Raw genomic sequence first — 13,709 nt, forward strand, 5'->3', positions numbered from 1 at the left:
CTTTCTTTTTGAATCAGACTCAGTGTTGGAGGGTCGCTGTTAAGTTAGAACTTTATATTCTTTCAAATGGCATGTGTTCTTTCTGGAGCAATAACTTCCCTTGCATTTTTATCTGTTCTGTTTTTTTTTTTTGGAACTTCAAGTCTTATGTTAAACTTTTTGTAGGGGGAGCCAGGTGGAGGGGGCTGGGGTCTCAGAGCCACGGGCAGTGCTATGTTCCACCTTTTTTCGTAGTTACATGCCCACCCTCCTTTTCCCTGGACCTGGGACCAAGGTGAGGCTCTCTGCCTTGACTTCTCTAGAGAATCAGCTTCTGCTCCACAGACAGGCCGGAGAAGGAAGGTCATCTGTCCACGCGGACAGAAGGGGGAGCTCCCTGAGCCCCCAGGACCCCTGAGTGCCCTGGGCAGTGTGTCAACATTGGTTTCCCTGCTTCCTCCCCCACTGTGCACCAGAGACATTTTCTAACGTGTAAATATAAATCTTACAGCAAAAAATATATATATGCCTGGTCCGTACATACCCCCAAATCTCCATTTAAGGGACCTATTTCTTTCCTCAATAAATAGGGTTTTTTTTTTTTTTTGCTCTTTTAGGGCTGAACCCCCAACATATGAAGGTTCCCAGGCTAAGGGTGGAATCGGAGCTACGCCAGAGCCACAGCAACGTGGAATTCGAGCCGTGTCTGCGACTACACCACAGCTCACAGCAACGCCAGATCCTTAACCCAGTGAGCGAGGTCAGAGATCGAACCCATGTCCTCATGGATCCTAGTCAGGTTTGTTAACTGCTGAGCCACAATGGGAACTCCTAAGCTGTTTTAATGAATTACAACTACTTTCTACCAAAGCATTTTAAGTGAGTTTAGCTGCAGCTGCTTATAACCTAATGATGGGAATAGTTTCTCATCTCTATTAAAGTGCAGGATCCTGACGAACAGGACTTTGGCCCCAGCGTATCTTCTACAAAAGCTTTTCGGAGGAGGTTTTGCTGTACCATGAACAGGGAGATGGTGCTGTGAGGTCTCAGGCAAAGCAGAGGGAGCTGGTTCACCGCTTCCTATCCAGTCCTGAAGGTAGCTTGGTGGAATCTAATATCTGATGTCACCAGCATTAAGCGCTTTTTTTTTCAGGCATCTTTTATTTTTTAAGATAGGAAAAAAAAAATCCCCCAAATATTTAAAAGCATCAACCTTTTCTGGGTTTCAAGGTGTCAATACAAAATGACGGATATTATACTTAGGAAATCTCACAAGAATGATGTCATTCTTTCCATACAACTTGCTTAAAATTTCGTTTCTCTAGAGATTCAAAAATAAGGACTTGAATGGTCATATTTAAAATATATTATTAAAAATCTTTTAGGAATGATAATAAAAACATCCCTCGAAACCTAATTATGGAATTAGTAAACAGAATCTGAAAATAGGTTCTCAAATTCAAAAAGGTGTGAAGGCCAGAAAAGAAGGAATTAGTAAACAGAATCTGAAAATAGGTTCTCAAATTCAAAAAGGTGTGAAGGCCAGAAAAGAAATGTTACAATCATCCCTGGGTATATAAGGGAGAGGAATCAAATCTTTCCTGTCATTAAGAGCCCGAAACGTGCAATCAATGGGCCACATACTCTCTAATCCGTGCCTGGAGCTCTAAGAAATGTCAATAGAAACTGTGTTGGAAGATCAAGGGCAATAAGTTTATCAATGTGTTTACCCTTCCTGGGAAAACCCGCTTACCAACAGCAGACTCGGAGCCAAAATAACGCTGTCAATTCCCCAGTATCTTTGAATTGTCTGTATGTCTCATATCTTCGTGAATTAACAAGCCTAGCTTTCCTTTTTCCAACTGGACTTGCATAGACTTAAGACAGCACTGAACCTCTCACTTAGTGGCAGAGGAAATATCTGATCTGCCTGCGCCAAGCCCTTGGTCTGTGTTTCCATGATCAGAAGGGCAGCAGAACTAGGCACTTCAAGTTAGTTAAGATTTGACACCTAAAACAAGCCTTACAAACAGGAAGAAATTGTTATTAATCTGAGAACGTTTATCTCTGTATTGGAACTCAATGGAAAGTTCTCATAGCTCACCATGGACAATAAAGTATGAAGAAACAAGTGATTCAACTGACCCACATCGCATGCGTTTTATTTTTATCATTAAAGTAGATCCACGCCTCTGAAGGCAGTTCTCCTAGCAACAGTGGTGCTAATTTCCTCCTGGTCTTCTCGCTGGAAGGCTGAAGTGCTGGTGCATATGCTCTTTGAAGGTCCACAGGTCATAGACTAGTCTTTGAATAGTTTCTCCCAGTAAGGCTCCAAAGCTTTAAGAAATAACTGGCCCTTTCTCCCTTATATCTTCCCTTGGAGAAAAAACCTACAAGGTGAAAGCACTGAAAAAATGTCGATTTTTTAAATGTTTCTTCCAGTAAAAGGTTTTCCGTGCCATACTTGGACCAAGGATTGTATGGAAGCTGAGTAAACACAACTCATCTATCCCTACGTAAAAATCGGGAGACCCTTGAAAGGCCAATCTGATGCATCATGTACGTGGCAATTATGGCAGTGAGGTCAACTCTAACGTGGACTTAGAATCTCGATCATTCTTAGTCAAGGAAGTGCACCAATCTCAACCCAGCACCAGCCTAGATTCTCCCAAGGGAGCCCCAGAAAAGTACTAGTCAAAAGGCACCTGCAGGAATAGGAGTGATCACCTCCAGTTCTTCCCCTTGTCCATCCTAGAGCCTTGGGCTCATGCTTGTAAAGAACAGGTACCCACACTGCAAGGTAGGCCTCTGCTGCATTGATTCAGTCCTCACTCTTTAGAGCTGAGTAATTGAGGCTGGAAACCCTGATGTCACTTATGTAGGTCAAGTCTAGTTCAGAGAGGAGCTGGAATTGGACCTCAGTGTCTAGTCTCCAATGTCACGTGATCCATCCACTTCTCTGACAAATATTACGTCTCATTGGGATCAGACTGCTGAATGGACTGAACTCACAGTGAAATAAATCAGTTGATTTTTCCCTTCCTTTGGTAATCAATAGTCTGGATGTTCCTAATTTTGCAAGTCATTAGCATTTAGAACTTCTCATTTGTGTGACTACCATTGCCAGAGTTAGTATATCACTTAACTTACATGAAAATTGGAAAGGATCAATTAAAAAGTGCTCTACACTTCGTAAGTATTAAGAACTTAGGAATCGAGACCCCCCCCCCCCCGCAAAAAAAGGAGTGCCCACTGTGGCTCAGCAGTAACAAACCCGACCAGGATCCACGAGGACTCGGGTTTGATCCCTAATCTCACTCAGTGTGTTACAGGATCCAGCATGGCTGAGAGCTGTGGGGTAAGTCACAGACTCAGCTCAGATCCGGCATGGCTGTGGCTGTGGTGTAGGCTGGCAGCTATAGCTCCAATTAGATCCCTAGCCTGGAAACTTCCATACACCGCAGGTGCAGCCCTAAAAAGACAAATAAAAAAAGAACTTAGGAATCTAAATGACTGACCATTCATTTATCATTACTTGAAGACAAACAGAATTTTCACAGCCCATGTAATACTGTTTTAATTTTTGCCTCAATAAAGAGTCTGCATAAAACCTGCCATTTTTCTGTGAAGGAACAATAAATGGTACATAATGAACATCTTATCAGATTTTAGATCAGGCCTTAAAACTCCCCGGAGAGCCCTCGAGAATTACCTAATATCTATCATCTAGCTTTAAACAGAGTTTAAACTATCAAAGCTCTTTCCTCATAACCTCTGGTAAATCTGACATCTCGGGTCCTCTTTCATAAGGATAGTTCATGTTGAAAGCAACTTATTCTGTTATTATCCCCTTTACGGGCAAGTTTTCTAGCTAAGGTTCATTGAAAACTACTTTCTTCTATTGTGAGAGTAGGAATTACTTTAAGTAGATTTTGCTGCTATTATAAGACATCTGAGATAAAGATGGGCAAGCTGCCACTGTACCAGGATCCTAGCAAATCTTGATATGCTGACCCAGCAATTACATTTCTGGGAATTTAAAGAAAGAAAGATGCACACACAAAAAATTACTCACAAATTCTTCATTCTATTTTAACAATAAAAACATGAGGGAAATGGTTAAATAAATTATGGTATATTCACTCACTGAATATTAATAAAGGCATTAAAGTCATGTTTTTGAAAACCATTTAATGACATGAGAAAATGCTCATCATGAAATGTTACATAAAAATAGAATACAAATATTTACAGCTTGATCACCTATGATTCTATCTATGGATCCAACTGTCTGTCTTTGCAGTTCAACAAAAATACATAAAAGGATTGAGGGTGAGTGGAAGGCATAGAGTGATTTAAGTTTTCTTTTTTTATACCTCTCTACATTTTTATAAGAAACATGTTACTTTTATATTTCTGAAAAACAATGTCTGAATGTTTTTTTAAGTTCACTCTATTTTTATTTATTTGTTTGTCTTTTTAGGGCCATACCTGTGGCATATGGAAGTCCCCAGGCCAGGGGTCAAATGGGAGCTGCAGCTGCCAGCCTACACCACAGCCACAGCAACACCAGATCTGAGGCACAGCTTTGACCTACCCTGCAGCTCATGGCAATGCTGGATCCTGAACCCAGGGATCGAACCTGCATCTTCATGGATCCTGGTCAGGTTCGTTACTGCTGAGCCACAACGGGAACTCCTTCAGTGTTAAACGATAAGGGAACTCCTTAAACGATAATCACCTGTTTTTGCCTTATAGTGAGGTCTGCACCAGGAAAGACCTCAGAACGCCTGCATTTTTGTGTGGCTCCCCCACCGATCACTGGATGGTCCTGTCATGCTGGCGACAAGGAGGGACATGAGCTTGCAGTGTGATTGGCAGCACGTCTCTTGTTTCAGATGACGCGGGTGATAGAAATTCAGCGCACATGCCTGGCATTCTTCTCCTCCGCCTCAGCTTCTTTCACTCTCAGATCTGGTATCCGATTAGATAATTTTTCTTAAGGTCAGACACTGTCTTTTCAATCCTCCTGGTGAATTTTACTTTTGCAAATCAGAAATTGAGATATAATAAGATATCTAGATATAATAAGATAGTGCTATTCTTGGTCATCAAATATTAATATGCTGATGGGTGGGGGCGGGCCGTTGAGAGGCAGTCCAATTGGATTTGGGGGTGCCCTGGCAGAGCTCAGGAGATGTTAAGCAAAGGAAAAGACAGTCTTGCACAGATAAAAAGCACCACATTACTATGATTAAACTTCCTTTAAATACTGAATGCAAGTCTGGTAATTACTAAATCAAACACTGTTATTTGCAACCAATTATACCTTGGCAAAGCACTTGTTCCTTAGAGAGCTGGAATGAGGGGGGGCTACGAACCATCTCACTTACTGAAACGCACTTAGACAAATGCATTCGCTCAATCGCCCTTCATCCGTCTACTCCTTCATTCTCTTGCACAATGGCTCTTTGGCACCAACTGTGCCCCAGACATTGCAGAGATCGCCCTGAAGACAATGCCATCCTCTTCCCAGGATCTCACAGTGTATCAGAGTGTAAAAACACACAAGCAGTTGCGACATAAGATAGATGTGACATGTGAGGTACTTATGATGGGCTGTGCCAGTCCAGGAGGGAAAATGTTTAATTGTCTGGTAACATCTGAACAAGGATTTCCAGGATGAGGAGGAGTTTGCTGAGCAGGAAGAGGGCAGAGAGCGTGTGGAGCAGGGGGCTCAGCCCCAGCACTGTGAAGACATGGGGTCTGCTGATGGAAGAGGGATGGGTGGCGCCTGGGATGAAGGTACCAGCGGGAAGGTTGTGTGGGTTGGGCTGAGGGATGGGAGAGTTAAGAGGGATCACACGTGACTTGCTGAGGATGACTGATATCATTACAAAGGGTGTCCCGGCATGGCGGGGTGCTAAAGTTATATTTTATCTATGTCGTCTGGAATAGCTAAATCTCACCCTCTATTAGCAACTTGCTCCCTCCCACCTCCTTCTTCAGCAACTCGTACAGTATGCTAAAATACACTGGCATCAGTTTGCAATAAATCTGCTGCCATGCTTAGCTTACAAGCACAGATTTGAATGTAAACTGAACCAAAATAAAAAGAGAAAAGAAATGGCAGAAAAACGTGCCTTGCAGTTACAGCTAACCCAAAGTGTTTGAGTGCAGGCATAAAAAGTGCTTGATGATGGAAGTATTGCTCTGATTAACTTCACGACTCAGTGATAATCCCAAAGACCATTAGCAGGTAACCCGTGAAGGGGTGTTTAGATCATCTTAGGGATGCTCAGCAGAATTGAAGTCATACTGCTCCACGGTTTACAGGTGAAAAATTGGAGCTTTATGCTGACAGTCCAGGAACATCCAGCAGGAGGTGGAATGGTCAATGCCAGGTCTAAATCTCCAGGTTCATAGTTCAGGGTCTTCTTGGTTCCTTGTGGTGCGTGGTTAGAAGGCATGCATTGCCAAGGTAAAGAGCAAATCGATAGAACCTTTGTATAGAACTATTACCAATAGACAGCCAGCATGGGTTTGGATAAGCCAGTCCCCACCGCCCAGACCCAGCTCCACACGCTTTTGTGTGGCTGCTTGTGAACTGCCCCATGCGGTAGCACTGCCTCTACAGTGGGTTGCAGAGAACTAGGCTCACACATGACAGCTAGTTCCTTCCTCATCCCCTTCTGCCAGCTGCTGCCCCGTGGTGGCCTCAGCTAAGCTATAAATACTCTGAAAGGCAGAGCCTGTGGCAGCTTCTGCAATGCTCTTTTCAGTTGATGACCAGGAGGAGAATGATGGTCCTGATAGTTATCAAAACCGATCCCCACGTTGCCTAGAAACCCTAAGGAATATTACGTAATGTCTAAATTTAAACTTTTTCTCCTTTCCAAAGGCTCCCCACCACCCTATCCAGACCCACTTCTTTGCTTCCGTTCTCTTTCTCTCCTACTTTTCAAATGCAACACCTCTATAGTCCTGTCTGAACTCCTGCCTCTCTCTGTTTTTCTCCTCCTGCATAGACTCAAGGCGGTTTTTTAAGACACTGTTACGCTTTCCCTCACTGGCACTTAATTCAGTTGAAAGAGAGAACTAATTGTGGCTGAAGGAAGTGGAGGGGACAACGTGTGAGATGACTTGATGGGCAATTAGAATGCTTGGGTGGGTCAAGCACGGTACAAAGAAGCCGCAGAAATGTGGGTGGTGTGGACATGGCCAGCAAAGGGCCTGCCTGAGATCCAGGACCAGGGATGCTGCCCATTATCCAAATAATTACTTATGGACTTATTCCCAGACAAAAGCTAAAGAGGACTGTGTCTTAGAAGTAAAAAAAAAAAAAAAAAAAAAAGTCCAAGCAGAGTTCCTGTTGTAGCTCAGCAGTAATGAACCCAACTAGTATCCATGAGGACATGGGTTCGATCCCTGGTCTCACTCAGTGAGTTAAAGATCTGGCGTTGCCATGAGCTGTGCTGCAGGTTGCAGATGCAGCTCAGATTTGGTGTTGCTGTGGCTGTGGTGTAGGCCGGCAGCTATAACTCCGATTCAGCTGTAGTTTATGAATTTCTATATGCTGTTGGTGTGATCATAAACCACCCTCCCCCCCAAAAAATTGAAGTATTTTCTGAGTAGTGGTTTTTGAGCATTATCTAATTAAGCCACGGGGGATTTTGTCTTATTTTTATGTGTGTCTTCCATAGTACCTTTGTTCTCAAGAATTTATTTATTTATTTATTTATTTATTTATTTTTAGGGCTGCACCGGCAGCACATGGAAGTTCCCAGGCTAGGGGTTGAATGGGAGCTGCAGCTGCTGGCCTACACCACAGCCAGAGCAGCACAGGATCTGAGCCGCTTCTTCCAACTACACCACAGCTCATGGCAACACCGGATCCCCGACCCACTGAGTGAGACCAGGGATTGAACCCTCGTCCTCATGGATACTAGTTGGATTCTTAACTCGCTGAACCACTACAGGAACTTCTCAAGAATTTACATGTTAATAGTAGGTAAGCAAATCACCAAGAAGGAAAGCCCACTTGCTGCTAAGAACACTTTCTGGGTCAGAGCTGGGGAATGTAAAACCAGATTTGAGAAATAAGTCACCAGATTTAATGTAGCTGCACATAATTTTACTTTTCCCTTAAGCTAATCAACCACCTCATGGGTCTAGGTTGGGGTTCTGATTGTGAAAGGAAATAAAGAAAAAAGAGAAAAAAAATTAGTTATTTCAAAGACAAATAATAAATGATAATCCTCTAGACAATGAAACTGGATAGAATGCAGCATGTTTTGTTTGGGTTGGCGTGGGGGATGGGAGAAGACAGAATTTCAATGTTATGCTATCATGTATTTTACATTATTTGACCTGATGATTTGACGGTGATTTCAAAGCAAGAGTCACATCACATTCGGGATCTGGACATGAGAAACACTTCTCTCCACGGAGGCCGAGATCATCGGCCCCTGGTCAAGCTAAGTAAGCTATGGTAATTCTCAAGAAAAAAGAAGTCATATGCCTCTGGGAAATGTTTCCTTCTTCAGTCCAAACTTCTTAAAGTTCATAATCAGAGCTCTCCTATTTATGAAACCACCGGAAGAGTTGGTGTCTGAGCAATAATGCTGCTACATGACCCAGTGTGCCCCACTTTACTCAGCAGGTTAGATGAGGGAGGAATGAGAGCCCAAAGCCCCCAGAAGTCCTGGCCCCTGTCCCTCCTCCAGTGCATCCTCCAGAATCAACACAGCTATGATACAACAAAGGTCCAAAGTCTCAGCTCACCAATGTGGTAGCTTTAGTCTTCGTAGTTTATGTCATTCATCTGGTTATATTTTCCCCTTTGGGCACAATTCATATTTATAACAGGGAATCATAAAATATACAAGATAGGACCAAGTTTCCAAAGCCTGAAGGACTTGTGGATTTACTTCCTGCCATTCACTGGGCATCTAGGGATGTGCCGTCACATGTTCAGAGGTGCTTCCAAAGTCTAGGTCTCAATGCTCTAAGATACAGTGCATTTCAAGCCAAATGCACAGGTTGAAAAGAACAAGAAAGGGACAAGCAGTCACCAGCCTCCTGCCTCTTCTGAACAGGAGTTTCACAGCAATGGGCAGAGCCCCCATCCCGCATCACAGCATCCAAGACGTGACGAAGCCCACGTTCTGCTCTTGATGTACTGGAAATAATTCAGTTTGTCATTTAAGAGTCTAGAGAATCTGTAAAGCATGAAAATTAGATTCTGAATCATGAGGTTCAGCATAAAAGAGGATGTTCCTCATAATTAAAAGACAAAAGAGGTTATGAGATTGCTCCCCTACAGGTCTTTACAAATTGGAGAGAAATGCCGCCCTTTCAATGTTCTCAGCTCATTCCTGAAGCTGGTCCAGCCAACCTCTCCAACCTCTTACTTAAGGCATTTTACTCTTGGATGGGCTGCTTTGTTTGCTTCTTTTCATGATCTGTGATTTCTTTTTTCAAATAAAGCTTTAGTCGCTCCGTGTCTAATGAAAACAGATGTTAACTGAAACTATAAGATATAAAATGAAGCAGATGTGAATTGATTTTTTTAATATACCTGCTTCTCACATTTACTGGGACACATATGCTGAAAAATAGATGCTTGACTTTAAAGATGCCTAAAACCTACTTTAATGATAAGCATGAATATGTTCAATGCTGAGACCTATCACATCATATTGCCCTTGACCTTGATAAAGTGCTCAGGTTATTGTTAAAGACAGCATTTCATTGTATTGGGTATAGATATCATGGCTTCTCCTTCTACGGGGTGATTATCTGGGTGGAAGGGGGTCCAGCCTGGGTGACTCCTCAGCCAGAGGGCATCGGAGGAGAGGGTCACCGCAGGTGCCGGCGTTTGTCCGTTTTTCAGTGTCAGCCATGCCTCTGGTTCACACTGCTCACATCCTTTCTCCCTCAAGCCTCTCACCTTGAGAAATTGAAAAGCAGAGACTATCATTGGAGATATCCGAGGTTCTTGACCCGGACCAAAGGGAAAAAATATTTGAAGACATAAAAAATTGTTTCAAAGACATGAGAAAGATCTATTTTTCTCCAGAACTGGGCTGTCCAATATAGTAACTACTAGTAGCTATTCCCACAAATTAATGAAAACTAAACATTCAGTTTCTTAGAGTTCCCTTGCGGCACAGCAGGTTAGGCATCTGGTGTTGTCACTGCTGTGGCTCGGGTTCGATCCCTGGCCCGGAAAGTTCCACATGCCATGCGCGTGCCCCCCCCCCAAATAATCGGTTTCTCAGTCACACTTGCCACTTGCGCTACAGCTCAAGGGCTCAACAGCCATATTTGGGACAGCACAGACTGGGGACATCTCCATCACTGAGGCAAGATCTGCAGCGGGAAGTGCTACTCTAGAAAATACGGTAGTTTAGTTCGGTAGCTCCTAAGGAACTACCTTACACGTCATTGTAATTATTACCCCCTATTCACACTGTTTCAGAAAGTCTCTTTGTTCTCATCCCCAACTCTAGGCTAGCCTTTCTGTCAGCTGTCTTCTAAGTTCCAGCAGTGGCTTAGGAATCTGTGGCGTGGGGGAACACTGCAGCTTTTCCTTGGGAATTTCGATCCTGTTTTTGGAGTGCATGAGAATGGCACATCCCAAGACAAGGCACTCTGCAGAACCTAAGAGGCAGAGCAAAAGCAGCGTGGCCTTAGACAGCCTTTCCTGCTCTGCGGTGACTCAGGTTACAGTGTTCTGCTGTTCTCATTTCAAAGCATCGGCTTTATTTCACAGCTTTACCCAACCAAGAAAAATAAACCCAAGATAATATCTACACTACCAACTGAGCTTAAAATCTCTCCCCCCCCCCCGCAATCTAAATAACTGATAACATCTTTGTTTCACAAATAGATCTGTTTCCAATAATAAAACTATTCAAAAGACCCCAGGAGACTACTGGAGTAAACCAACCAGCCAGCTTGCACTCATTTGGCACTTACTGCAGACACAGTTTATGGATGGAAAGATATAAAGAGCTGGCCCTAAGACTTAAAGAATATTACAAGAATATTACTAGATGCTTAATGTACAAAGTCCTCACTTGGACTTCATCACACATTTGCATTACCTGGCCCTGTAGATATATGAGTGTGTAATTCCTGCTGAAGAGCACTGACCAGAAGAAATGGAAATGAAATGTATTGTTGTGTCATAAAGACCAATCCTATCAGTAATATGCCGAGATAATTTAGAGATGACAGAAGATACCATTGAAGAAAGCAGCCAAGGGGTTGTTGCAATAATTCAGTCCTGGTGTGATGAGGATCTGAGTTAGAGGAAAAGCCGTCAGTGGGGAAAGGAAAAGGCTCAATCTGGCATAAATGACAGATGAGCTCTTAGAGATAAAAGTCAAGCAAGAGCCAAAAATACAGTCGGGGTTTGGGTTGTTTGTTACCAATGGTGACCCGGGAAGGACTGCTGGGGGAGAGGGGGCTCTGCTTCTTCACTGGGGTGCTGGTTCCATGTCTGAGCTCTGGGGGGTCTTCCTTGAGCTGATTTCATTGGGCATGTTTGCACCTGTATGTTATGCTTCAAGCAATCATGCAAGAAATGCTTACAAAAACAGAAAATGTAAGCCCAGGGTTTCTAACTTCAAAATTCATAAGACTGGTGCACTGACTTACTAAAACTGAAAACTTTCAAAGAAACAGTAAAGTCGATGGTATACTAAGAATTAATACACTTACAGCAAACTATTACATTTAGAATCGACCAGCAATGAGGTCCTGCTGTACAGCACAGGGAACTACATCCAGTCTCTTTGGATAGAACATGATGGAAGATAATATAAGAAAAGGAATGTATATATATGTATGACCAGGTCACTTTGCTGTACAGCAGAAATTGGCACATCATTGTTAATCAACTACGCTTTTTAAAAATTTTTTTATTTTCTGGTCTTCTGTCTTTTTAGGGCCGCACCCATGGCATATGGAGGTTCCCAGGCTAGGGGTCTAATTGGAGCTACAGCTGCCAGCCTACACCACAGTTCACAGCAACGCAGGATCTGAGCTGCATCTGCAACCTACACCGAAGCTCAAGGCAACGCCAGATCCTTAATCCACTGAGTAAGGCCAGGGATCAAACCTGAAACCTCCTGGTTCCTAGTCGGATTCATTTCCACTGCACCAGGACGGGAGCTCCACACTTTATTTTTAAAAAAGAATGAATACACTTACAGATCTCACTTTTTAAATTCCTCTATATTTAAATCTCTGTAAGTCAACTCTCCAAATCTAAGTTGCCAAAAAAAATCTAACTATGAAACATTTGAAATATATATATATGTGTGTGTGTGTGTGTGTATATATATATATATATATATATATATATATATATATATATATCTTTTTTTTTTAATTTTTTTTTTTTTTTACCATGCCCACGGGCTGTGATAGTTCCTGGGCCAGGGATCAAACCCAGGCCCCAGCAACAACTAGAGCCATTGCAGTAACAACGCCAGATCCTTAAGGCTACACCACTAGGGAACTCCAAAATGTTTTAAAATATACTTAAGTAAAAAATATACTTGAATAAAAAAATTTTAATGAATCTTGAAAGATGTAGAGATCTTTTCACATTGACCTAGTTCTTGGCCTGTTTGTGGCCCTGAGGCCTGAGCCTCAGGGAGACCCAGGAGGATGGAGTAGACCTTTGATGAGTTCAGGGGCAGGGGAAGGAAACCAGGATGGGCGGGGCTGGGAGAGGCAGCATGGACTCACTGAGGACAAGGCGGTGGGAAAAGGCAAGCGTCCGCAGCCTGAGAGGGCCCCTGTACCCGCTCCATCCCCAGGAGAATGGTGGCCTCTTCCACTTGAGAGAACAATGGAGAGAGAAAGGAGAGGCAGTTTTTTCAGTGACGTGAAATTCTCTAAGGAGACCAGCAGGTGGACAGGATAAGACAGAGTGCCCGGGAGAGCAACCCCTGGTTCCCTGGGCTGGAAGAAGGGAAGGCGGCAGGGGGTCGGGTGGGGGGGCTTACTTGCTAGCAGTTCTCAGAAGCAGGAGCTCCCCCAGGGGGTTAGCAGACCAGACAGGGCGAGGGAGCAACCAGGAGACCAGCCTCTGCTGCTGGGGCTCCAGTTTTCACCCCTGGGCCTGGAGAGGAGGGGCCGGAAAGCCTCTTGGAGGAGTCTTGGGGGAGAGGGTGCTTTCGGCCGTGCTGGCTCCGGGTCTGGAGGTCCAGCTCCCTCCGAGGGTGCTGTGGGCGTGAGACCCCGCCCTGCCTCCCTGATCCACTGGAGACCACATTTAGTCAAATGCTTTCTTTCCTGGGAGCCTGAGATCCACGGAGTCTGATCTCTGGGCAGGCTGTTCTAGGGACCGTTGCTGATGGACGAGGAGGAAGGGGACCAGAAGGGGCCATTCCACCGATGAGGGAGTGATGAGAATGGCACCCACGGGCCACCCAGGCCCCCAAACATGCGTTCCCAAGCTGTCCCCACACCTCTCTCCCTGATTCGTCTCAATAGATCTCTGCTTGGTGTGAGCCAGCATTGCTGAGGCAGATGGGACTTGGGGCTCCAGTGGAGCCTGAAGGGGAGGAGAAGGGGCAGAGAAACCAGACATCCCCAGCCAGCTGGGCAGGGACCTCAAGTGATGCCGGAGCAGTGACAACAGAGAGAAGGTGGTTCAATGTGGGGCACAAGGGGCAGTGCAGGGAGAAGGAAAACCCTGCCGGGAGATG

General features: G+C 44.1%; 1 protein-coding gene and 1 long non-coding RNA gene across 2 annotated transcripts in view; one reads left to right on the plus strand and one right to left on the minus strand.

Annotated features, from left to right (window-relative positions):
- The window catches only part of XKR4 (XK related 4), a 320,663-nt gene that overhangs the window by 268,228 nt on the left and 38,726 nt on the right, over nt 1-13,709 (minus strand). The gene's annotated exons all lie outside the window — the stretch shown is intronic.
- Nucleotides 572-7,333, plus strand: LOC146403888 (uncharacterized). The gene is made up of 2 exons (XR_014843824.1): nt 572-3,244; nt 4,684-7,333. It is a non-coding gene; the product is annotated as an uncharacterized LOC146403888 (long non-coding RNA).

Source organism: Sus scrofa, chromosome 4 (assembly GCF_054392235.1).
Source record: "Sus scrofa isolate SSC_HxYL_T2T_F1_AM1 chromosome 4, Sscrofa_HxYL_maternal_Yorkshire_Landrace_v2.0, whole genome shotgun sequence".
Classification (NCBI taxonomy): domain Eukaryota; kingdom Metazoa; phylum Chordata; class Mammalia; order Artiodactyla; family Suidae; genus Sus; species Sus scrofa.